Source organism: Amblyomma mixtum, chromosome 5, assembly GCF_055824585.1.
Source record: "Amblyomma mixtum isolate Tamu chromosome 5, ASM5582458v1, whole genome shotgun sequence".
Classification (NCBI taxonomy): Eukaryota; Metazoa; Arthropoda; class Arachnida; order Ixodida; family Ixodidae; genus Amblyomma; species Amblyomma mixtum.
In genome coordinates, this window is record NC_143016.1 from 171,464,617 (window position 1) to 171,490,293 (window position 25,677).

The 25,677-nt window shown below is 46.5% G+C and overlaps 1 pseudogene; it reads right to left on the reverse strand.

Moving 5' to 3' along the window:
* Positions 1 to 342: 342 nt before the first annotated feature.
* LOC149344687 (neprilysin-21-like) overlaps positions 343 to 25,677 on the reverse strand; it is a 66,220-nt pseudogene continuing 40,885 nt past the window's right edge.

Here is a 25,677-nt window from a genome sequence, read left to right on the forward strand (position 1 = left end):
CGCGAATACGCTGCTACGAATGCGCTGCCGCATGACGGCCGCAGCGCTGCTCGTACCAACGATGGACTAAAGCTTCGCTAAAGCTCGTTTATGCGGCAAGGTCACCCCCGGCGAGCAGACAAGAGGAACTATAGGTATTTCAAGCTTTAAATCGCTGTGCCTTTCTGGCAACTTATTATATACAGAACCCTATTATATACAGAACCCAGAATTAGGACCGTAGAAACTAATCGTGCCCATGAAACGAAACACGTACGCATTGTGATGAGTGGCTTAGTAAATTTCACAATACCGTCCGTTTAAAATGAGAGTACAAAGGTGAAAGGTCACTGAGTAAAAATATCAAAGCACTTCGCAACGCCTTAAGGAGTTCATGTAGGAACCGTTAGCGCAACCAAATGCCTTCACAAACTCTGGCGTGTTCATGAGAGGCACATTACAACGCAAGTCCATCGGGGAGTAAAACTTAACAACGTCGTCCTTGTCGCTGCTGCTTCGGATGTACCTAAGATCCGAGAGCGGCCAGCACCACTTGTAGCAACTCGCGACGAAGAAGAGCTGGTCGGCGCTGAACTGCCGGCCACCAATGCTGGCCCCAGGCTGCGCTCCGAGGTTCTGGAAGGCCTGCAATGCTTTCGCCATGCCGCCGCAGTCCGCGAAGTTCTCCGCTAGTGCTGTGTTTCCGAACGGGATACCCGTGTCTGCGGAGGTCTCGTTGTACAGACGGCGGAGGCAACGGAGCCGTTCGCTAAAGTTCTCACGGGACTGCGGCGACCACCAGTCGTTACGCTCGCCAAGCTCGTTGTAGAGGCCGAAGTCCTCGTCGAAGCTGTGAGTGATCTCGTGGCCGATAACATGGCCGAGACTGCCGTAATTCAGAGCCGCCGGCACGCCCTCAACCTGGAAGAAAGGTGCGAATATGATGGCCGGAGGAATGACTATGAAATGGTAGATGGGGACGTAGAAGGCGTTCACGAACACCATGGGAACGTCCCTCTTGACGGGGCTGAAGACGGGCTGCGACGCGTTTAGAAGTTTTAGCTGCGCTGCCGCCTTGGCCAGCTTCACCGCGAGCAGCATCTCCGGGTGCGTTGGTACTTTTGTGCAGCGGGCAAGTAAGAGTGGTACTCGTCCAGCTGCGGGATTGCCGACAGATTCTCGGGGCGCCCCACAATCTTCTCCAGGTCGGATAGGCGGCGAAGCGCCCTTGCGCGCGTTAGCTCGTCGATCCAGTGCAGCGAGAGGAATGCCTGTCGCGTTGCGTTCGTGATGCGCGTCAACATGTCCTGCGCAGCGTCCACGTGCCCGCCAGGGAAGAACCATCGCATGAACAGGTCTCCTGAGAGGAATGGCAGCTCCAGCACCGCGACGGTGAAGCAGTGTTGCAACGAGAGCATACGAGCCTGGAAAAGCCAGAAGTTCGTTCTTCGGTCATGTTACAGGTATACATATTCGGACATTGTTAGGCGGAGCACGCTGTAATGTTTTCAGTGGGAATGATCTCTGCCAAGCAGAAATGCAGAAACGTTGTAATACGTTCATGAGCAGTTACAGTGACCACGACAAGCGTGCACTTTACATAGCTCCCAATTTTACCTAGCCAAAGCGCAAATAGCGTTGGGAAGCAATCGTTGTCAAAATAAACTTCAGTTCACTTCAATAACTTACTCCATTTGCATGTGCTCACAACTGCACAAGAAACATATTTAGCGTGGTCTGCAAAGTGGACAGAAACACGAAAGCAAAACTAGGACATCAAAATATACATGCGTGGAGCGCCGTGCTCAGCTCTAAGCGCGCGCCACAATTTCGTGTCTGCATGCAACACGGCAAATTATCAATGTCTCAAGGATATGCTACGTTTCCCGTTGTGTAACTTGCAGAAAAATCAGCGGGCTGTTATAAAAATGGTGTACACAGTCTATAGACTCTATTGCTTTCCTATATTATTTATTTTTGTCTATTCATAGCCCATAGGTAAAAGTATACTAAAATCATTTGGCCATAAGTCTATAGATTGTCTAAGGACTGTCTATGGCGTTTAAATTGCGTATAGACTAATCTATAGGATTTGTCTAAAGAGAGTCTATAGACTTTATAGAAGTCTATAGACTGTCTAAGAAAAACTGTAAGAGGAGACAAACAACACCAAGTAGTTTACGCAAGGCGAGGTTAAAGACTCAATTTGAAAGCATTTTACCCCAGACACCCAGAACCAGGCCTACGGTAAGTGGTACCGCAGCGAGAGCACCACGCGGAATACGGGACAGCGACGAGAAGAAACGTCCCTGTCCCATTTCCCTCGTGCTGTTTTCGCTGCAATAATATAGGAACTAACCCCGCTATTTTCAGTAAAGTTTTGCCCATTGTTTAACCGGTGGGTATCCGGCGGCACAGCCGATGGAACCCTGCGCCTCCGACTAGCAAGCCGGTTGCTCAAAGAACTGGGGCACCGTCGTGGTATGCCAATTTTTTTGTGACCCAAGGGATACCCTGAGCTGTGAGGTACAGCGTAGTGAAAGTGAAACGAAATCATTCGAAACATTTTGATTTCTTCGCGTGCAGTGAGCTAACACCGCATCAGTGATTTACTTTAAGCCTCTACGCAGTCACCTGGCCTAGGATAGAATTGTCTATGTTGTCGTCGAGAGCCGAATGCTGCGCGAAGTAAGACGCTGCGAAGCGGGCATGTGTGATTTGCTAAAACCGCGGCAGTTATTGGGTAGCGGAGTTCCTTTCCACGAAACTGTCGATGGGTTTCAAATTTTGTCTCCGCCATTGGCCGGTGTCGCTGAGACTGGACATGTTCACAAGTAAAGTGCAGTGCATATAGACTGGTTCATACCAGGAATACGAAGCAAGCGCTTCTAGTTCCCTTGGCAGCCCGTACGCGCTGCATGACATTGAGCATTCAAAAATAGCGCGCTGACATCATCCGTGACGTAAGAAAGAAAGCGAATGACCGAGTGGCTGCAAAAGAGAACGTGATAGGCCGCTAGGTTTAGCAGCACTGGCTCGGAGCTGCCGGAATGGCTGGTAATGCAAATACTACGAGACTACGCTACACCCCCGTTCAAGTTGTACTGGCTTTGAATGAACTCGCGGAAAAATTTTAAATCCAATTTTCTCAGAAATACGCGTCAATTCTTCTTCTGTTTCGGTAAAACATCAACATAACCAGAAAGATCCACAGAATACATTGTTAATCATCACTTTACCATTAATATTCCTCCCCGACTGCCGCCGGGCAAATGCAATCGCTGGCGCAGCATGAGAAGCACATTAACTCGTTTGGAGGACATGGAGCAAACTGACAGCCGTATGTCCTTACCAGCCCGGAGGCGTCTCCTCCCGGCGCGTGCGCTTCACTGAGCGCTGGCGAAGCTGCGGGACCCAGGGCTCGGGCGAGCATGAGCGCCGCATACGCGCGCAGTGTCACCGATTCACGCTCCGCCCACAACAGTCGTCCCAGGAGCCGCAGGTGGGGACCCTGCGTCACCATGATCTCGTCTTCGGGAGACATGAGCTGGAAACGGGGTTCCAGCACGTGGTTCACGGCGTCCATGAGGACGTGGCCCGGGAAGAACTCGCTGGTGTGGTTACTGAGGTCAGCGAAGCGCACGAACGTCTCGGTGTAGTTGAGGCGGTCGGTAAACGAAGTACCCATGGCCACCGTCATCACCATATTGTCCAGTACTACTAGGCGCTCGACCAGGCGTGGGTCCATGGGCCTAGACGAACAAAGTAAAAAAAAAACTGTGCTATTCTGGAATGAATACGAGTATCAAATCATGGCTGTGTTTATAGTGAGCGCACTGCTCATCAAGAGCTGCGTCAGAGCGCCAGATTTGTTTTTCTAACCAGCCCCGGCAGCTGAGACGAGTTGGCGTACGGCTGCGGATCCCATGGTTGCGGGTTCGATCCCGGCCCCTGCAGCCGTATTTCAATGAAGGCGGAACACAAAAAACGCCCGTGAGCTGAGCGATGATAGCGCACGTTAGATCCCAGACACCCTAAATTAACCCATTGCCCTCGACTTCGGCATCCCACGTGACTCAGTGTCGCTATTACATTCCAATACCTTATTTTGTTTTTATATAACTTTTAATTCGCACAACTGCGGCGACCGGCACTGCATCTTACCGTAATGCCACTTGGTGCTGCCTGCCAGCGACCTTTTCGATTACGTTCGGTAAATAGCTGTAGGCTGTGGGCGCAACGTTTACGCACGTTAATGATGTGCGCTGCGGTATACGTCCTCCTGAATCGCGATAGAACTGGCAATTTTGTCGTACTATGCAATCAAACTGTCGCACTCAATTTTCGCTGCTGTGTTTTCTCTGCAAGACAAGAGGCTGCACAGCGACAATAGCAATCCTTGAAGCTACGGAGATTGAAGCTGTTCGCCACGTCGAATGATGTTTTGTCTCCCTTACCGTGGATAGGCATATCTGCAGTAAACCTCTGTAAGTCTTGAAGACAATGCCAAAATTATAGCCTGCCCATCAACAGCCTCTTTGCTTCACTTTCAGTTTCTTCTTGCGTGCAATATTTAAGATTGCGTGGTGAAGTAAATTACCTGCAAGCATTCGCATATGTGCTCGTTCCCAAGCCTGCTCACATGAGCACAATTCGGCGCCAGTCACCAGAGCATACTGATGTTGCAGTTACGCATGTGATGGAAAGGCTGTAAAAATGATTTTACATTTTTACAATTTTTTCAAACTGTCACGCACCGCTGACCAAAACCACCAGCGCCGGAAGTGAACCTGGATTTTATCACCTACAATGTTCCTCTCTGAATAGGAAATACATTTTGGCGAGCACATTGCTAACTGGGGTTGAATTTCGTGCAACGCCCATGCACCTGGAGTCACGTAACGCAAAGAGCCCCATCCTAGCGCAAACTTTCAAGGGCCTATCGATGTCAAGCGGTCTCGCCGTGGCATCTCGCGGCGGCTGCGGAGTCTGCGGAGCCATTGATTTCAATTCCGAAACTTAATGGGTATAAATTTCCCATAAACTTTGGACGCGAAAGCTGCATTGACATTTCAAAAGGCGGGCTTTATATTTAAAATTCGGGAACTTCAATTAATTATTATTCTTATAAACGTTTTTACGTAAAGGTGCACTGACTGCTTAAATCTCGTACATCGGACCATACAACGAGACCAGCCAAATCAGCGCACTATCACACAAGTTGGCAAAGCACGCAGCGAGGTCCAATGAGACGAAGTGTTGTGGCGATTCATTTGTGCCGTCATGCCACAAAAGAGAATATTATTCACTTTATCTTCCCACTTCTAATGCATATTTAGCAGAACTCCTCATTTATACATGCGCTTGCTGTTGCGACTAACATTTTGGTGCAATTACTCGCAATACATGACCGGTGACAGCTGCTGCTGCGCAGTACACTGGAACGAAGGACAGCGACTTTGAGATTTTTCCCTGGCCGTTGCATATGTAGAAAAATGTACAGGTTCTTGAACGACAAAGATTTATGGAAATATTTATCCTCAACTTGCTCAATTCATGGCCTTTACGTTTTTCATATCAGCGGCATGCATTGCTTTGCTGGTTTCGGACTGATGTAGTTCTATAATTCATGTGATATTTTATTTACTAAATAAATACTCAAACACATGGAAGCATTGGTATCAGTTATGTCTGCCACGATTTTTAAGACATACGAATACATTCTTTTACTTAAAAAAATAGATATTTTACTTGTCTAGAAAGTGCATAGTGTTAACAACTAATACCCAATGGCATTGTCAACGGCAATGCAGTTATTATTCTTGCGTTTGATCCCTCCACAAATTATATGAGGGGGCCGCGCTGCAAGATGAGCCCCCCCCCCCCCCGGTCGAAATACCTGCTACGCCACCGGTCACAAGGTATTGCTATCTCTCTCGACCAAATATTAATTTAACTGGCCCCTGCCATACTGGGCAGGCCGCTGACAGTGCGGTAGGCCAGGTTGCCATATGCCGCGGTGGGCTGGTTCGATGACGTCACAAGGTCACGTGACCTTTGTCGACCAACAGCAAATTACTTCACAGATATCTTCTACAGGGGTACGGGGAATTGAACCCAGAGACATTCAGGCTTCGAGGAGACCACCGAACCCATTGGCGAGAAAACCGCGTTGCTTTTGGCGAACGAGTGCGATTCCAGTTCACGGGTTGCCTTACGAGTCTATGCTAATGATCTGAAAAGAAACAGCGCATTAGACGGGACCAAAAAGAGAGAACACACAGACACAGGCGCTGTGTCTGTGTGTCCCGTCCGCTTGGTCTCGTCTAATGCACTGTTTCTATTCAAATGATGTACCAACGAGCACGGCTTATTCCTCTCTTGGGTCTATTCTAATGAGTAGGTGTGTCATTAGAAACGAACAGAAAAAAATGTATACATAAAAAAGGGAATAAAATAATGAAACAATGATTTATTATTCAAAACACATAAGTAGTCTTACCTGCCCTTCGTAATTTTCTTATCGGTTCAGGAGACAGTGCACTGACGTGCAATACCAGCATGCACGCCCCGTAGGTCGCAATTTCAATTAGGCAAGAGATGCAAAATGTTACAAGGCAACAGCGTGCTCTGTTGACTTTTGTCCGGGTAGCACATAACGATAAGGATTCCGATGGCGGCGTTGTCTAGCCTCAGAGATCCTAGCCCAAAAATCTGCCTCTACGCACTCTTCTTTGCTTGCGAAAACGTCGAAGGGGGAGGGGGGCGACATCTGTATTCTGGTCGTGTTACGCGTTTAGATAGAACGCTTCTACCGTGCTCACTCCTGACTGAGTATCGGTACAATTATACCCGCACTACCTGAAGCTTGAAACTTTGCTTGAGCTTTGTTACGGTAGCAGCCACTTTCTCATTACTGTTGAATACTACATTTAGCTATATCCTACACTGTAAGAAATGTGTGTGAAATGACAAGCATTTTTACAGAAATTTTCTGTTGTCATACAGAGAATATCTGTTTTGCGCCCTTAACAGAAACACGTTCACGAAAAAGAAAGTAATTTTCTGTTTTTGGAGCCGCAACACGCCCATTTCACCGAAAGTTGGTGACGTGAGCACCGCCGTTACACAAAAAAGTGATCCGAAAAACCTTTGCTACTTTTCATCAATCACGTTACATATTTTAAGCGTCAAAAAGTTTCTACGCGCAATATTAGCGCGCAGAATGAGAAGCAGTACTATTTGCTGCGATCCTGCATTCCCCGATTGACGGCATCATGGAGGACGGCATCACGGAGGAAGGAAAACTAAGGAGAGGCCCTTCGTATTCCCAATGCATTGGCAAGAATGTGGCGGAAGTGACGTCAAAATTTAGGCTTAAAAAGTCGGGCCACTAGCAACGTTGTCGTTGTTGCTAAGAAAACTCGGGCCACTAGCAACGGCGTACGGCGTCGTTAGCGTCGTTGTTGCTAAGGGCCCGAGTGTTTCTCGGTGGCGGTGGACGGGCTTTCGGCACGGTGTGTTCAGCCTTGCGTGTTAAAGTCTACATGCCTGGCGTCGTGACGTTACGCACGCATCTAAGGTTGCTTTTAAATGCAGCAAATAACCGCTCATTTGATATTTTGTTCGTCAAACTTGGTGTCGTTACGCGGAGCGATCGATGCATTGAAATGAATCTCGCGAAAAGGTGGCACTCCGGAACCGCGCTTCGACACGCGAGGAAGAGTTGATTGTTTTGATCAGCGAACTTTCGCACCTCGCCAAACAGCACAGAAACATGAAGCCGCTCTCGGCGATGCTGAGCTGCGTTTCGAAGGCCACACGGCGCGTGCACGGTAGTCCGAGGAGGATGGTGAGTCTTCGCCTGGCGTCGGAAAAGGTTCACCGCACCTGTGCGCCGCTATGTGTCTAGGTGCGTGTTTGCGGGGAGGGAGGTGCAGGAGTGTAGCTGTGAGCGGCGCGGTTTCTTTTATACCTTTCTTTTACGAAGCGCTTGCGAGCCGCGCGCGATACCCGCCCCGTAGCTCGGTGGAGAAGTAAGATAGTGAGGAAAGCCGAGTCAACTTCCGGTTGCGGGGCGGCTTCACAAAAAGTGACGTCAGGGCCTCTCCTTAGTTCTTTCCTTCCTCCATGGACGGCATGGACGTGAGCGGGGAGCTAGGATAATACCGGCGTGCTGTGTCCGTGATTTTCACCGATCAGACCGTTCGCACACAAGGTGAGTGGTGCACATTTTTACCGGCATGAATGATACGCTTTTTGTCGTCTTTTGGGAGTATTGTTGCGGTCTTGTACTGCTGTTGAAACGGGCAGTGAAGATAAATCGCCGGCGGACATTGAGCGTGCCCACCACAGCCGCTTCACCGCCGATGCGTCACTGCTGCTTTACTGTCTCTCACAAAAGGTGCACAGCGCGCGGGAGAGAGAGGAACACAAGCGAGAAACACGGAAGAGTACGATAGTTTGCGGGAAAATGCACAAATTTTGCTTTGTCTGGAGATATGCACTCCTAAAAGAACCGAGTGAGTAAGCCCGGGAAATTTTAGGCCAGGGAAGTACGCGATTGGTTAGCGGAGGAGGACGTCAAAGAGCGCGGGATTTTCAAATTCGTTTCTCGTCTAAGAAAGGATCATAACTGTACGTTGTGTCTTTTTATATTTATTGACGTTTATTCATGCCGGTAGAAGTAATGCAGTAATTGTGTTAATTTTGTAAGATTTAACTGATCTTATCTTTGGGCCGAAATAGCGTTGCACGGGTCAACGCAGGCTCAAACGTTTCTACACACGCGTTTCAAATGCCGTACTTGCGCTGTCACAGGGAAGTTTTTCAATGGCACTGATGCCATTGGAGCCGACATTCGAGATTTTTGAGCGCCTTCGACACGCGAGCTCAGTCCGTATCCTCCAATGTCAATCGCATTGCTTCGGCCAGCCTGTGGAATAGGTCAAGGGAGGAGTAACTTTATGAAAGATGGCCAAATTATACCTACTAAAATACAAATTAAAAAGGGGGGGGGGGTGGAATCCTAGGCTGGAGGCGCGAGCCACCGCTCGATACGAAGGGTTAAGCCACTGCCATCAATACATCCGCCCGCCCACAACCGTGCCGCGCGTGTCTGCTTGGGCTCTGTGGCTTTTGAATACGATATCTGCTGCTTGCGTTTTTCTGGTGCTTCTTTAGTAAATAGTTCGTGTACTCGCTAAATGGGCGCTTCGAGATAACAGTACACCATTCAGCATTCACTACGGGAGCTCGAACTTTCCGCAGCACTGCGCCGATCACGATGACTGCGCACCTTAGTACCTCGTACTATGCTACTTAAAACATAGTCATTTACAAACAGTTTGCTCGGTTGCTTGAGATAAAACTCAAGCTGCGCTCTACTTATGTTAAATAATTCCCCTGTGACCTAGTAGTGTGACATTTGAGGGGGCTGGCAGGTGCAAGGTTATTCACTACCGGTCGGCCGTATTAACTGCAGTGCTAGGACAGTCTCTTGGCACCACTCGATGGAGGGCCTCTTTTGCTCTTGAGAGGCATTCACACTGTGTTCTTGGGCTGCATTTGACTAAAACGGTGCAATGTTTATGTATTGTAGATAACCCAGGACCACCGCTTCACCGGAGCAGTCGCTCTGCCAATTGAGCTAACCAGGACGGCAAGCTTATGGTAGGGCGAGAGCGAATTGATCAATAACTCGAAGTGGGAACAGCGTTGGTCAAATATTTAGGGGAATCCCCCAAGGTGGGTTCGAACCCCGGACCAGGACGAATTTTTCTTTAACTACGAAGTTTCTGAGAAAGCTGTATAGCTTTCCTTTGTAGCCGTATGGCTGCGCTCGGGTGGATGCCAATGAGTAATTACTCCCTTATTACAAATCTACTCCACCTTGGGAGATTCCCCTAAACATTTGACCAACACTGTTCCCACTTCGAGTTATTGATCAATTCGCTCTCGCCCTACCATAAGCTTGCCGTCCTGGTTAGCTCAATTGGTAGAGCGACTGCTCCGGTGAAGCGGTGGTCCTGGGTTCGAACCCCGGACCAGGACGAATTTTTCTTTAACTACGAAGTTTCTGAGAAAGCTGTATAGCTTTCCTTTATAGCCGTATGGCTGCGCTCGGGTGGATGCCAATGAGTAATTACTCCCTTATTATAATAAAAGTTGTAGGTATATACCACTTTATCATAAGACCTTTTTATGAAAATGCTAACAAAGTGCAAAAGCAATTTTTAAAAAAGTAAGAAAATGTTTGCTGAACCCAGGCAACGAATCAGCTATGGAATGAAATTTTGCTCCTGCTGCTGCTGCTTGGTTAATGCAGCTGGTAAAATAGCGCTCTGAAAAAATCTGTGGAAAGGAAAGACAGATAAAATTATTTTTTGTGGAGTTGATCTTCAACATCTTCTTCACAGATTATGGCTATACTACCTGCATTGCATAGTGCCCAATCGCTAATATGAAAGGGTTGGAAGGGGTACATGGTACTATATTTCTTCTGAGATTATGTAGCATTATATGGCTATTTTGGTGGAAGTCATACACGTTGCTTGCTCATAGGGGTCATAGATACTTGCCCAGAGGAGCACAGCACCTGGGGGAGAGGGTTTACTGGAGTGCATGTGTACATGCAATGCCAGTAACCCTTTTGTGGCCATGTAACCATCCATTGTTTATGGATAGATTTGAATGTGTCGCCATGCAGATTTGATGGATTTAACGTCGTAGATGGTACTTCGCAGAAATTGTCAGCATTCTTTCGCTATTAGTAAGTACGAGGACTTGTGTTAATGTAACTGTGCGATGAACTTTGTGATGGTTTGATCGCATTTACACTACGGCTGCTGGAGCTTCTTTGATCTTGAGCTCTGGCAGCTGATGTGGTTCTGGCGTTATTTGGAGGGTATGCTATATTTTGTATTTTGTTTTTGTATTTTGTGGTGCTTAATCGGTGTTCTGATAGGATAATTGATGAGGATTTAAATATTTGTCCAATGTCTGGTGCTTTTCATTGCTGTATTATGTGGAAACACATTTTTCTTGTAATCTAAGCCAATTTTTAATACTCTGCACTTTAAAATAAAAATTTGAAATATGAACACACTTAGTGGAGACAACGTATGCTCAGAAGAATAAAGGTTATGTTAACCATTTGTGTTAGAGAAATGGAACAGAAAATGCAGATAGCTTCATAAGTCGCATTGAAGCTGGACTTTCTTCAAGAAGAAATCAGCTGCCTCAAATAAGAGCAAATCTGTTTTGATTGCAGCATTTGAAGTTTCAGTATATAGTTTTTTGCTGTGAATAGATCATGTATACTGTCCATTACCATTGGCCACTGTGTTTTCCCGTCTGTTCAGTATTCAGAGGATTTTGACTTAAATAGTCGGGGAAACCATGGAAAAGTCAGGGAACTGGAAGAAAGTAGCTTGCTTGACACCCTGGTTTAGTGGCGGGTCATGCATGGTGTTTGTACTTATCATGTCAGTCAACATGACTGGAATCATGGTGTAAGTGTACAAGCCTTTGCAACCACAGTGCTTCATTTTTGCAGCCAATGTTTTGAGCACACTAAGTCAATGAGGCTTCCTTGTTCACGTTAGCAACAATTTTGTGAGTTGTGTCAAAAAATAATCTTCTTTAGCTCCAGTATTTTTTGGAATTGCATTCATCTGCTAAGTCTTTTGTCTATATAACTCACAATGGGGTTATTAAATAGAGCAGTGAAATTTTTGTATGGTGTGCTCTCACTACTGACTGCGAGAGGAGGCTGTGGTGAAAGGTACGCCGGATGGACCCGGTGCATTTCCGCCCCTTAGTACGTTGGGTAGACCCGGAGCATTTTTTTTCCAAATACATCGGACAAATCTGACAGTGTTTTTCAAAGTCCGGCCATTTGATTCTTGCCTGGCAGTCTGCTCGATTTACTCTCGTAGTTCTCCTTTGAATTCTATGAGGATTAGTCATACCTTGGGCTCAAGAATGTTTACTCACTGCCCGGAATAGGCCAATTGGTGTTTGGCGCACATAATCTGAGAGCTCCATGCAATGAACTGCTTGATCGCATGACAAACACCATGTTCTCCGGTTGCACCGTTCACCACATGTCGCTTGGTTAGGGTGTGTGAACTGCAACATTATTCCTGGCTATTTCCATGCAGCATGGTGCACATGTGTGCTTTTCTGTTGTGCGCTGAAGTCCGCTATGTGAACTTGAAGGTTTGTTTACTTGCGACGATCCGCTGTCCCTCAGTCGAAGCTGAGTGCGTGTCCAGGATCAGTGCTCCAAATACACGTGTGGTGTGTGGCATTGGCTGAGAAGGGCCCATTGGCTCATGCTAAGCTCGAACCACTCAATATGTGCAAATTTCCGCCTGAAAGACCAAGCAGCAAGCTAGGCACTTTCCTTGTATTCCCCTCAGAAATGTCAATGTTGGCCCGGAAGTGGTCTGTACATGCTTCCTGCTTTGTGGTTGCTCCTCCACAATGTTTTTGTGTATTGTGGTGGAGTATCTCTTCGAGTCACCTAGGTCAACGCTGTAAATAAATTCCCCATACTATTGCTTTTGCATGGCTGTGAGGCATAAAATAAATATTTTAAAGATGAATATTATATCTGGTGATAAAAAAGAGCTAGCATCATGTTTCTTATGTAATACGGATAGGTGCATCTAGGAATATGCGTGCTGTGCAGACCATAGGCGCTCGATCTAGCAAGCATTCTGCTGCGCTTCTGTGCTGGTGATAACTTGCTTAAATTATGAGCAGAGCTGACAGATTACAAGACCAGTGCGAAAGCACCAAGCTGCTGGTGCACGCCGCGTAGCTTGCTGCTTATATATGTGAACTGGTGCGAGCGATGGTAGTGCTGTATATATGCACGTGCAACCGGGTGTGAAAACATATTTCGGGGATTTTTTGGGAGAGCTGGGCTTGTTTTACTTCATCTGAATGACAGACGGCGATATAAGAATGGGAAAACTTCCATTTGAAACTCCTCACAAGTCACAATATGTGGCATGCAACTTTCAAATGCTTCGCAGAGAAGAGTGTTGCACGCAGCAGTAGTGCACTGGCTGGCAGCATCCACTATCATGTTGGATGAGATTTAGCCATGGGCTAAATTCTCACAGAGCAGAGAATGCAAAAGGGAGAGAAATGGTGCACACATTATTTCATACCACCATTAAATGCAATACAGCTTGACACAGTCAGATGTGTTCCGATTTAGATAATGCACAGGGCGTGCTGAAGGCAGTAATAAGTTCAAAGATGGAAAGAATCTGCACAACTGAGACGGGACAAGGGCTAAGCAGTGAACTGACAAAGCTCTCTAAGCACAACTGTCCTCCCCTACCCCTTTCCCTTCTGCCGCAGCAGAGCTTACAGGTGGAAAGAATGTCATTTAGATGGTCCTGCCCGCAACAAACGACACCTGAAACTATGCCGCGTCTGTAAGGTGCATGCACCCTTTGCAACCCTCTACAGTAGCGAGTTATGCACTCATTTTGGCATGCTTCAGGCATACATATTGTAACGCGGCGGCCAGCCGAAGAATGAGACGTGGTGAACCATGACTATGAGATGATTTAATGGCCGCTGGCCTAGCGCGAGCGCTCCGTCCCGCGCCACTGCCAGCTTCGTCTTCGTCACACTACCCGGGGCCTCCGAGCGATCGTCCCGATCGGTGACGAACAGACGGCGAAATGGCGATGGTCTTGAGTGAAGGATCGGACAATATGTAGAAGATGGTTCAGTGCTGGCCGCCACGATGAGAAAGATGAGAGAATGAGTCCCGGTCCACGATGCATCCGGGCCGTAGGGTGCCAGGAGGTGACGGCCGAGGTCCTTGGACGCACCGAACGGCAGAGGCTGGGGGACGGTGTCTTCACGTTTGGTTCTTGTGTCAGTGGGGTCTTGGGTCGGTGGGGTCTTGGGTCCGTCGGTTCTGGGGTCGTCGTGCCGTGTGGTCCGGGCGGGGGACGGGGCTGGGGTGAGCGTCGAGGTCGGTTCAGGTCGGGCGGGCTGGGGCACGGCCGTGCGGCGCTGACCAGGTACTCACGGCCGACGTCCACGGCAGGCCCAGGACGCCGAAGCTCCGTGACCAGGATGGCGATGAAGGGACCCCAGCACCTCACACCAAATGTAACGCGGCGGCCAGCCGAAGAATGAGACGTGGTGAACCATGACTATGAGATGATTTAATGGCCGCTGGCCTAGCGCGAGCGCTCCGTCCCGCGCCACTGCCAGCTTCGTCTTCGTCACAATATTGTCTCCCTCATTTTGAAGAGCTCTGGAAATGTCTCTTTTGAAGGTCAAGGGACAGAGGGAAGGCGGGTAGAGGATGGGAGGATGTAGCATAACACCCACAGGGCAACTCAGCATCCCCATTTTGGTGACGTCTTGTGCGATTGCACCGGTCACCCTCCCCTAAGGCTGGCATTGCTACCGCTTGTCGGAGACAGGTTCACTGCTAATGGGAAGTTTGGGTTTTTTCTCTTTTGTATTTTGATTTGCATTCATTTGAGCGTGAACTGTTAGGCAATTCCTCATTATTGTGAGTATAGCTGCATACAACTGAAGAATGCAGCAGCAAATTGGCAGCCATTGGCAGCCATTAAAGAGAAGGATCTGCTCTGGGCTCGATCAAGACGTGCCCCAAACTGTTCTCAGCTACGACTGCAGTTTAAACATGAACGAAACCGTGTCAACGCCATGATCCGTCTGGCCAAGCGCAACCACTTTAGGTCTCAGTTTAATGACGCACGTTTTAACAGCAAGAAAACATGGTCATTGGTGAATAGTCTGAAAGGAGGGAGCGCTGCTATCTACAATGATACATATTTCATCTCGCATTTTCATAAAGATGGACAGAGCATTGCGAATGACTTCAACAATTTTTTTTCTCTGGTCTCTGGTGCATCTCGAACCCCTCCTACCGACTGTCCTATGCCTCTCAGTGTGATGGAATCTGCTTTCCTTCCTGATATTACTGAAAGTGATTTAAGGTGTATACTTTTCAGTCTTAAACGTAGCAAATCTCCTGGTCATGACGGCCTCACGATTTCTGAATTGTGCAGAAATTTTGAAGTAATTAAAGGTGTTCTACTAGTTATCCTTAACACTATCATTTCTACTGGTATAATACCTGCTTCAATGAAAACTGCTAAAGTTATACCTTTGTACAAGGGTGGCTCCAGAAACATTATGAGTAATTACCGACCTATCTCTATTCTACCATGCATTGGCCAAATTTTTGAGAAGCATCTATTACTCACCATGACGAATTTTTTGAATACGCACAGTGTTCTATCACCTTGTCAGTACGGCTTTATAGCAGGAAAAGGAACAACGGTTCTTCTTGAAGAATTCTCTGACGTGCTAAATTCAGCTTTTGATAAGAATCAAGTCGCATGTTCTCTTTTTCTGGACGTTAGCAAGGCTTTTGATAGCATCTGCCACGTTCTTTTGCTTGATAAACTTTCTGCGCTGGGATTTCGAGGTTCGTTTTTGGAACTGCTTACTAACTTTTTACAAGATAGGCGCCAATATGTGTCGATTTCAAGATTCCATAGCGATTTCACGGTAATTGCCTCTGGAGTCCCGCAAGGTTCTATATTAAGTCCTTTATTATTCAATCTATACGTTAACGACCTTGCTAACAGTGTGCCATCTTTGCTGTTTCAGTATGCTGATGACACTGTTATTGTTGCATGTGCAAAGAAATACACTGATGCTGTTACAGCATTACAGATAGCTGCTATTAAAGCCATGGACTGGTTTAAGTTTAATCTTATTAATGTTAATACTTCTAAAACAAAACTGATCTGTTTTCATAACCCATTAAAACAAGTTGAATTAACTGACCTTGTTTATTTGCATACTTCCTCTTGTCTTAATTGCAACTGTGTACCAGTTGAATATGCGCATTCGGTCAAATATCTTGGCCTGACCTTCGACAGTGATCTCTCTTGGAAATCGCACCTTTCTTTTGTTTGCCAAAGGCTTCGTGCTGTATCGTGTGTCCTGTATAACATTAGATATTTTATGCCTTTTTCTGTCCGTAAATGTGTTGTACATGCTCTAGCCTATAGTGTACTTAGGTACGGAATTACTGTTTATGGTCACTGCACGGTTCGCTGGCAACATAGGGTGAATTCGCTTTTGCGTTTGCTTCTAAAGAATATTGCTTACGACCTGTCCATTGGTAATGACATTGATATTTTTAGAAGACTAAAGCTTCCAAGTTTTAACTCTTTATTAACAGAAACTATTGTGCTAAAACACTTCTGGTACAGTCAGTTCACCGTTCCATATGTCCCTGCTCGGGATTTAAGACCAAAATACCGCTACTGCATTCCTCGCTCCTCAACCCGGTACGGTAAGCGCACACGTCATTACTATGTACCTGCCTGTTTCAATAGCTTGCCTCCTACTGTACTCCGCATGAAAACTAAATACACCCTGAAAAAAACTTTGCGGTATGTCTCCGTGTTGCTTCCTGCCCCGTAGTTATTTCAGCTATTTACTGTATTAATTTCAAATCACTGTAATCTTTCTTGATGTTGTAATAGTTATATATTTGTTTCATTCTGTTTGGTGACCATTTTCTTTTTTTGCAAAGTTCATTGCAACGTCTCTATTTTCCTTTGTTTTGCCAATGTTAGCTGTCTGCCAGGCGCTGCCACTCAAGCCCTTTGAGGCTTTGGTAGGCCTGATTTATGTTGTCTGGCAATTGACGTGAATAAAAGTTCTATCTATCTATCTAAATGCCCCTGTGGTGTTGAATGATTCTGACGACTTCATTGTTAATTCCCATGCACTTGCTAATCCATCACATCAGCTGGCTAAGGGAAAGGATAAACCACAAATTAGCCAAAATAAGCACAACATCGTAATGGTTGGTTGGTGCCGTCGACTGGAAGACTTCCTTTTTGCGGTATTTGAGCCTACAGTCTTGAATTGTAGACTATGCAAGATAACCAATGCATACAGCATTGCATATTGTTGTGGCACATACCTCGCTATGTGTGCCTCAATAAACTGGCTCCCCAGTCAATTACGTGAGGATTGCTGATGAGAGATACAGCATTGTTATTGCTGCATTTGACATGAAGCTTTCTTGATGGGTCCGCTGTAAGCCGCACATATTTCTTCCAAAGTGTATCTGTAGGGGGGAATTTATATGTGGAAGGAGTGAGGAGCCCAGGATGCTGTACAGACACGCTCAGCTGTGTTGACTAGCCTCGAGGACTGCTATGCGCGATAGTGAAAGTACCTTTTCCTTGCAGCCCAGTTCAAACTGAGCATAAGCCAGGATACTGAAAAAGGCGGTTAGTACTTGCATTGTTGAGGCCTGCATGTGAGCCGTACTAGCGGCTTATGGGGAAAATGCTACAGCACTGAAATGTGCGACTTCCAATGCTCAACGAAAAGTTTTATTCGAGGCTATTGCTTAATTTTGTTTTGATTCTGCCTACAGAGAATATTTTGTGTGCATTCTGCATGTGTCTTTAGCTGGGTTATTGCTTGAGGTTGTGGTCAGAAAAGTTTTTTACTCAGGGCAGCAGGCACTTTGCACTATTCTTGGACAGTGGAAGCTGAGTGCAGATTTAAGAGGGTAACGTCACATTCACGTAACAGCTTGCTCTGCAGCACTAGACCTCATTTTAGACTTGCGTATCACTAGTTGGGCATTAGTAATACAAATAAGCCTCTCCTCAGTTCTGTTAATTCCAGCTTCACTAAAATGTGCATATCTCTCGTCATGCATCTGAATCTCTGTAAAGACAAAGCACGTCAATATGTGCTGCAAACTTACTTATTACCTGTCAAAAGATTTTAGCTTACGGCTGTACTTTCGGGTGACACAGAATAGGCATGCTGATGATTCGGCCTCTGTATACATAGACATTGCTACTCTGGTGTCAGAGAGCGCTTTGAAGGAACATTGAATGGAAACTGAAGTTGGCCTTTGCCGAGAGGTTACTGCAAGAGGTCTGATTGCAAGGAGACTGAAATGGTGCTTTTACAAGCTACATAAAATGAAGAAACAAAGTGCAGGTGTTGTCATCATTGCCTCATTTTCTAAGTAGACTGCAATCTACTGACACGTCAGATTTCTGGGTGCAGATAACAAGGCCCTAAGCAGCCCCGCAACTAACTTCAAAATGTGGTCATGAAGTCCTTTTCGGCGTATACATCAGAATTTGAATTTAGTGAGCGGCAAATTTTTAAATGTAGTTTTCTCAGCAATAAATGCATTTTTTCGCTGCCACACTGACATCAGCAAGTTGGTTTGATTCGATTTATTGGGGGTTAACGTCCCAAAGCGACTTACGCCATGAGTGACGCCGTAGTGAAGGGCTCCGGAAATTTCGACCACCTGGGGTTCTTTAACGTGCACTGAATTTGCACAGCACACGGGCCTCTAGAATTTCGCATTCATCAAAATTCGGCTGCCGCGGCCGGTATGAAACCCACGTCTTTCGGGCCAGCAGCCGAGCACCATAACCACTGAGCCACCGCGGCGTGCAACAAATTGGGAAAGTGCAGACAGAATGAATTTTTTCCCAAGAACAACAGGTTTCATGGAGTTGTTTTTGCATCCCTTTAAAAACTAGTGTTGGAGTTCAGTGAGCAGCTTTCACGTAAGTAACAAAACACTATGGTTGTTAAAAACCTTATTTAAGTGAACATTTAGGAAAGGTTTATTTTGGCTTGAAGTCTGGTTTTGTACTGAGTACTAAAGACTACTGGATATATTCACTAGTGCACACAATGAAACTGAAATGTGGGCTACAAAGGAATTAAATTTTGGGGTAGGAGGAGGGGTGCAGTCTTCTTGCAATGTTTATTCTTTGAAGACAGTATAGATATGCTCACTGTCCGAGGAGTAACAATGCTCTGTCCTTGTTTCAGGGCCATTGGAGCTGTGAATCCTGTCCGGGGAACGAAGACAGAGCACTCGAAGAAGAAGCAACACTGCCCCTCTTCAAAAGTTCCTTCCCTCATCATGCAAGACTTTGACTTTTAACTGTTCTGAAATTTGACAACTTTTTAAATCAATATTTTGTGTACGCTGTGATAAACCAAACAGCCTGTGGCATGACTTATCATGCAGTAGTCACAAGAGTGGATGTACTATGTATAGAGAATCAATGTTATATGGTTACACTGATAAGTCAAACAGCTTGTGGCATACTTTATGTCCTGTTGCTTCTATCTCACTTCATTTCGTACTAGTGTCAGGCAAGACACAATTTGCTTAAGATGCCTTATTTATGCTTATACTTGCTGTTACACTTCAGTGGCTGGTTGTATGAATTGTAGCACTACTTTCTATCTTGTCTGTGTTACTTTTTTCATTTTAAAGTTATTGTAGTCTCAAGATAAGACGTACTAACTGGAGTGAAAAAATGTTTTGCAGTTAAACTGTGGTAAGGCAAACAGCCCATGGCATCCGTTATGTCCTGCTGCTTTCATCTTGCTGCTTAATGGAGCACTAGTCATGAGCAAAGCATATTTTTCCAATACTCTCCTTTTGCGTATGCTTGCCATTAGTTTAGTGACTGGTTGTGTTCATTGTTCAGGTATTATTACTTCGTGTCGTATTCATTGTATTGTATTACTATTTTAGAGTGAATCATGCCATTCTGTATGACAGAAAGGCACAGATTTCGTTTCTACTTTACTTGCCATTACTGCATATTTTCCATGCTTTTACTGTATGCCTGTAGTGCAGGCAGGGCAACGTAAGTTTCTTTTTTTCTTCGGCCACCCTCCTACCGTTTAACTTAATTCAGTGATGCTGAAAGATATTACTGTATAGTAAAATATCAGCCATGATTGCATTGTTTAACACTGCATATTTTCCAATATTCTTGAATACTCACTTGCCTTTGCTTGTGATTGTTTAAAAGCGGTGAAATATTTTATTCTATTGAAATGTGGCAGCAGTCATAATGTTCTGTATCTGTTTTTATGTCAGTCATTAAAAGATGATGTGAAAGAAATAAAGTGTGTGAAATGACAGAACATGGAGCTTCACAGAAAATTTCTGTGAGTCATGAAAAAAAAGCTGTTAAATGACAGAAAATATGGTAAGCGAAAATGGAACATGACAGAATTTTTCTGTTAGCAGCAAATTGGAAAAACCTGTGAAATGACAGAAAAAAGTAAAAACAGAAAATTTCTGTCATCCTCACAGACATTTTCTGTTAATTTCCAACAAGAAACCCTGTGAAATCACAGAAAAAGTAAAAACAGAAAACATACAATAACAAAAAATTTCTATCGTCTTAACAGAAATTCTCTGTTAGTCGAAAACAGAAAAGTCTGTAAAATGACAGAAAAAGTAAAAAACCGAAAACATAGCATAACAGAAAATTTCTGGCAGGCCAGCTGCCAGAAAATTTGTTTTTTTCAATAAATATTTTTTACAGTGTAGGACCCTTAAAGACCCTTAAAGACCAGCCGTTATCTTGCGAAGGTAAGATAACCGCTTATTCTTAAGGGTAACGGAGTGGATTCCAAGAGGAGGCAAACGTAGCAGAGGACGGCAGAAAGTTAGGTCGGCGGATGAGATTAAGTTTGCGGGGATACAGTGGCCGCAACTGACAAAGGATAGGCATAATTGCAGAGACATGGGAGAGGCCTTTGCCCTGCAGTGGGTATAGTAAGGCTGATGATGATGATGATATCCTAGGACTGGAGAGGATATGGAGAAGTTCAGAAGGGAGAACATATGACCCCTTTTTATTAACACTGGATTCGCCTGATCGCTGCTCCTCACCTGCCTAATCACCATGACATCGCCTTCGTTAGCATGATGACTTATCTAACACCCCGGCTAGGCTGGCAAGAATCAGTAAAGATCTTGCGTTAAAGGCTACGGGGTTCAGCTTCCAAGGGCGGCCTGTACGCATAGCGCGATTCTCATCACCCATGGCAGCGTCACAGACTAAGCTACCACCCGGCTTAGTCAGTCTGCAAGTGGTCTCACCTCTTGGAGAGTACGCCGGCAGTCTGCACGAAGAAGCCGCCCAGGGTTCCCGCGTGGATGAGTGATTTTCGCACAAGTGACCACTGGGCGAGCAGCTGCATGTCGATCCCCAGGCGGAGCGTGTAGTATCCGGGCCTCTTGAGGTACACGGCCGGCTCCAGGGAGAACAGCACGTGGATGCCCCGCACCAGGCTCAGCTCCACTAGGCGCTGCACTAGGGAGCCGCTGGGATTCTCGACGGGCGGCCACGAAAGCTCGTGCTCGGCCATCACCTCCCTGACGAGATCTGCGTCCAAAGGAACGCATATGACAAGAACCTCCCGTACTATCTTCCCTATTTCACACATCTGATTTTCGAATACGGGCGAGAAATGGAGAGTAGATGCCTGGATTCAAACTTTCTCAAACTGGTAAGCAGTAGTGCGTGTGCATACAACGCTATCCTCTCAAGTGTCTGCTTCAGCTTGACAAACAATTGTCATTGAGGAAACAGCGTGTCACGTTCTTGGTAAAGTACGCATATTCGAAAAATAGGTGCCGTCGACCAGACGAAAAACCAGACCTCGAAATCTTCAGAAATGTTGTTGATAGAAATACAAAAGGCCTACAGAGCTACCATGCGCCAATCCGAATTTTTTTTCTTCTTCCGTTCTGACCCCGACGTCGCCACCCCTTTCTCTCTCCCACTAGGCCCTCGTTACCATCTCAGTCGACAGTGAGTGCTGAGTGGCTGTCGAAAATATTGAACTGAAACCAGCACGGCAGTCTGCTCAGAATGGAAATGAGCTTCTAGCATATATAAACACTTAGCATTAGAACCCCAGCATTGGAAATGCCTGACCCTCCGAAGCCTTGGTTGGCAGGCGGCGAAATGGAGAATGGTATCCTTCATTTCCCTTTTAGGAAATAGGAGTAAGAGTTAAAGCAGGGATGGATAATTCCGAGAAGGTCCGAGGAGCCGGGTGGCCGGTGGAGGAGAGTCGAAGGGGGTACGATGTGTCACAAGGTGACTGACGGACTGGATCACGCCACCCGCCCGCATGGTCTGAACCCAATATTGGCAGCATCTGCCCTGGACAGAGTGAACACTTCATAACAGCATACTCTCCGCATCAATCACAATTGTCGTCTAATTTTATAACTCCGGTTTTAAAATAAAGGCGATGCGTGCTCGAAGCAGGTAATGGTCCCTTGTTAGCAAGGGGAAAATACTACCCACACAAGACAAAAGCGGCAAGAAGATCAATATTTAGAGCTGCTGTGCGGTTGCTACGCCAGGAAGCCGGCGGCTTTCTGACTGAATGCAGAATAGGATAACTACAGGGAATCGATGCACTAACACACTGTTTGAAACTCAATCGCCAACTCAAGCAATGAGCTGACTACAGTACAACCAACCGGAGAAAACTGTTGCGCCTTTAATTTCAAAGTGGCAGCTCTTCTTAGCTCTTTTCTCAGGTTTGAACCGTTCTCGTCGGCACCATCTTCATAGCACTGCGGACCCGCATGATGCCTCTCCAGAGCACCGTACGGTGGGTGAACCCGCCAGTAGAAATGCATCTCTGACTTATGACCCCAGTGCCTGCCGCAATAGGAGGCGGATGCGCTAACTCCTTCGCCTGCCACCAACCTCTCCCTTGGCTTGCTGACCACGCCGTTGCATGTTCTTTGGTGGCTGGATTAAGTGTGCCGACCGGCAAGTAACAATGCTTAGTTCGGAATGCCTCCACTTCATGAGGACGAAAACGCATTGCTTTTCTCCGTAGGGCGATTGCGCGCGTACCGTATTCTACTCGTAGCAGTTGCATTTCTCCTTTCACTATTTTTGATAAAACATTGCAGACTGTGGTTGCTATCACTAGACACAAGGCTAACACAGTCTGAGTACTTTGCAATGAAAAGTTGAGCGTACAAGCGCCACTGCAAAGTGTCTGTTTTCGGCAGCTCTCGTGCCGCTTAAATTAACAATCCCTATGTTTTATAGAAGAAAAGAAGACAATCTATAAAATCGTCTTCAAATTGGTGAAGGACAGGCCTGAACTACCACTTCTATTGTATCGCGGGATCCCTACGTGTTTGAAAAATACCAGTTAACAACTCTATATTGTGTTTGAGTGCCACTTCGCACAGAAGTGCACCCTAGAGGCCCGCACAATCGCCATCGAATTCTAGGTCACGTTTTTCGACCATGCAAATCGCTTTGTAAAGCAGGCTGTGTAGCGCAAACGTTTCATCACTGAAACCACGAGGCTCTCGTTACTTCATTTCCAAGCTCAAACTTTGGACGACCTCGCGACATGTTGCTTCCGGCACCTCCTCTGACTCCTGCGGTGTGAACGGAGAAGGGCGGCTGTGACGTTGGCTGTGCGTTTCCAGCAGCTCAAGCTTCCGCTTCACTTCATCGCATGTGAAAAGCACACAAAGCTAACAAACAAACTGCTTCCCTATCTCCATTTCATTCACGGTCAACGTCAACTTACCAGCAGCTTTTTACCCCCCGCCCCCAACTTGGCAAGGGAAAGTGTGAGGAAAAAGAGAAAACCTGTCTTCGAGCCCGTAGTGGAAGGCAGGAGCGCGTTTTCTTATTTCAGTGAATCCATGTTAAAAATTATTAAAAAAAATTGGAACTCGAACTCTCATCCCTGTCAACAACTGATATTTCGCGTCGGTTTCTTTGCTGGCCTCATTAGCAGGAAAAGGTAATTTTCCGATGCGTATGACTTCGTTTTGCGTGTCCGGTCTAGCGTCTTTCTATATCGCGTCTTTCTAAATTTACACATTTCATGTCATGACAAAGCGCTGCCACTAGTGATTCCTGTTTCGCATGAACATTCGTTTTGTACGAATATTAGTACGAGTGTTGGATTCGTATTCTCTTCGGTTCTTTCACTCTTCGTCTCGAATTTGATTCGTTTTTATCTACACGATGGTTTTCGATTCGGTTGCAAAATGAACTATCTGCAATTGATTCTTCTTCGAATGTGCTATTTGCACACGCCTAGGTAATATACTTATCGTAGCCGAGCTGCAAAAGACAGGTATCCGAAACTGAGCGGCCTTACCACTGTAATATACATGTCTTTCTCGACTCTCTTCCGACTGTCAGCGAAGCCAAGGAAAGCACGCAGGAATGTTTCTCATGTGTTTAATGTATGGTGTTAATCAATGGAAAAAGTAGTGGAAATATTTTATGAAATATTGATTAGAAAGCAGAAACAAAAAATTGGCTGCGCTTTAGCTGTCGTTAATCCTGGTAGAGTAGCAAGAGGGACTAACGTGCACAAAAGTGGTATACTCCATGCGGCATATGACGAGCATTTTGCGGCACTTTGCGGCAACTGCGGCATTTTGGCGAGCTATAGCACGAAACATTGAAACGAGCCAAGCGACATGCCTGCTGATAATAAAGGTCATGAATTGGCTGTCTCGATCCCAGATTCCGCCTGTAGATGGCGCTGCAACGCGGTTTTCCGTTGCTCCGCTTCCCGCTGCGGGGATATACCACTTTTGTCCCCGATAGTACATACCCCCGCTTACGCTTAGGCTTCCCTTGAAAGTAAGACATGACACAGCGTTCGGAGGCCGTGTGAGCGGATGCACTTCACATGCGCTCCGTAAACTTTACCCTTTACGACCGAATCACCGCATCCCAGTCGTCTGGAGCTAGTGTTATCAGTCTCCGCTTCTCGTCAGGAACCTGGCCATACCAGCCTCTCCCCGTTTGGAATAGCACATCAAGAAGCAAGTCCATATCTTTTCCTCACAGCGCTGCGCTATGACGCTAAGCCTTGCGACGTAGCAGCCACCGATACCGAACGCCGCTAGAGACGCAGCTTGTCGCTCGGACCACCGGCGCGTCGGCGCCTGGACGGTGGCATGGAACTCATTATAGTAGAGGGAGAGGACATATCACTCTCGGAACTGACCTCTACCGAGACGGCGAGGCCCGCGGCGTGCGCACCAGCTCCATGCACTGACGTCACTCCGCGCATGCGCACAGCTGGTGGAGCGTGGTGCCTCGGCTCAGAGCGCAGCCACGCTGACCTCGCGAAGCGGCTGGCGTAGAGCTAGTAGCTATCGCTACAAAACAATTCTATGCCCTCGAAAGGATCCGAACCCATTACCTAAGACAGTTCACCGGAAATAAACTCTGAAGAACTCGAAAATAAATGATGCGAGTCGCCTTTACGCTGACGCTGCAATGGCGCGGGGAAGCAAGCGCGAGCCTTGTTTTCGCCTGCAATGCCAACGCCACGTCCCACAGAAAGGCCTGCGCTCACCTTGCCCTTTCGCACACCTACACAATCTAAGAACTACACCGGTAGTTAGGTCTTTGCTGAACTTTCTACCCTTTGCGTAGGCGTCCACAACACCACCGGCGGACAGGCACGGGTAAAACTACACCTTGAGGCACACAACAGGGAAACTAAACTCGCTATTTCGGAGCCAAGCGTGTCCCGAACCACCCAATGGCTATCGGGTACGAGAGGCCGACAAAACGAACCGCCTTGTCAATGCAGGTTGCCCTTCGGGCGCTGCCGCATTTGTGAGTGCAGGTATCCTTGTTTGCAAGCGTACCCAGGCTGACTATCCAAAATTGTTCCTTAGCTGAGGTGTGGCTCGTTACAGCACATATGATGCCACGCGTACTACTCGCTACCACTTGCAGATACGAATACAACATCAAAAGC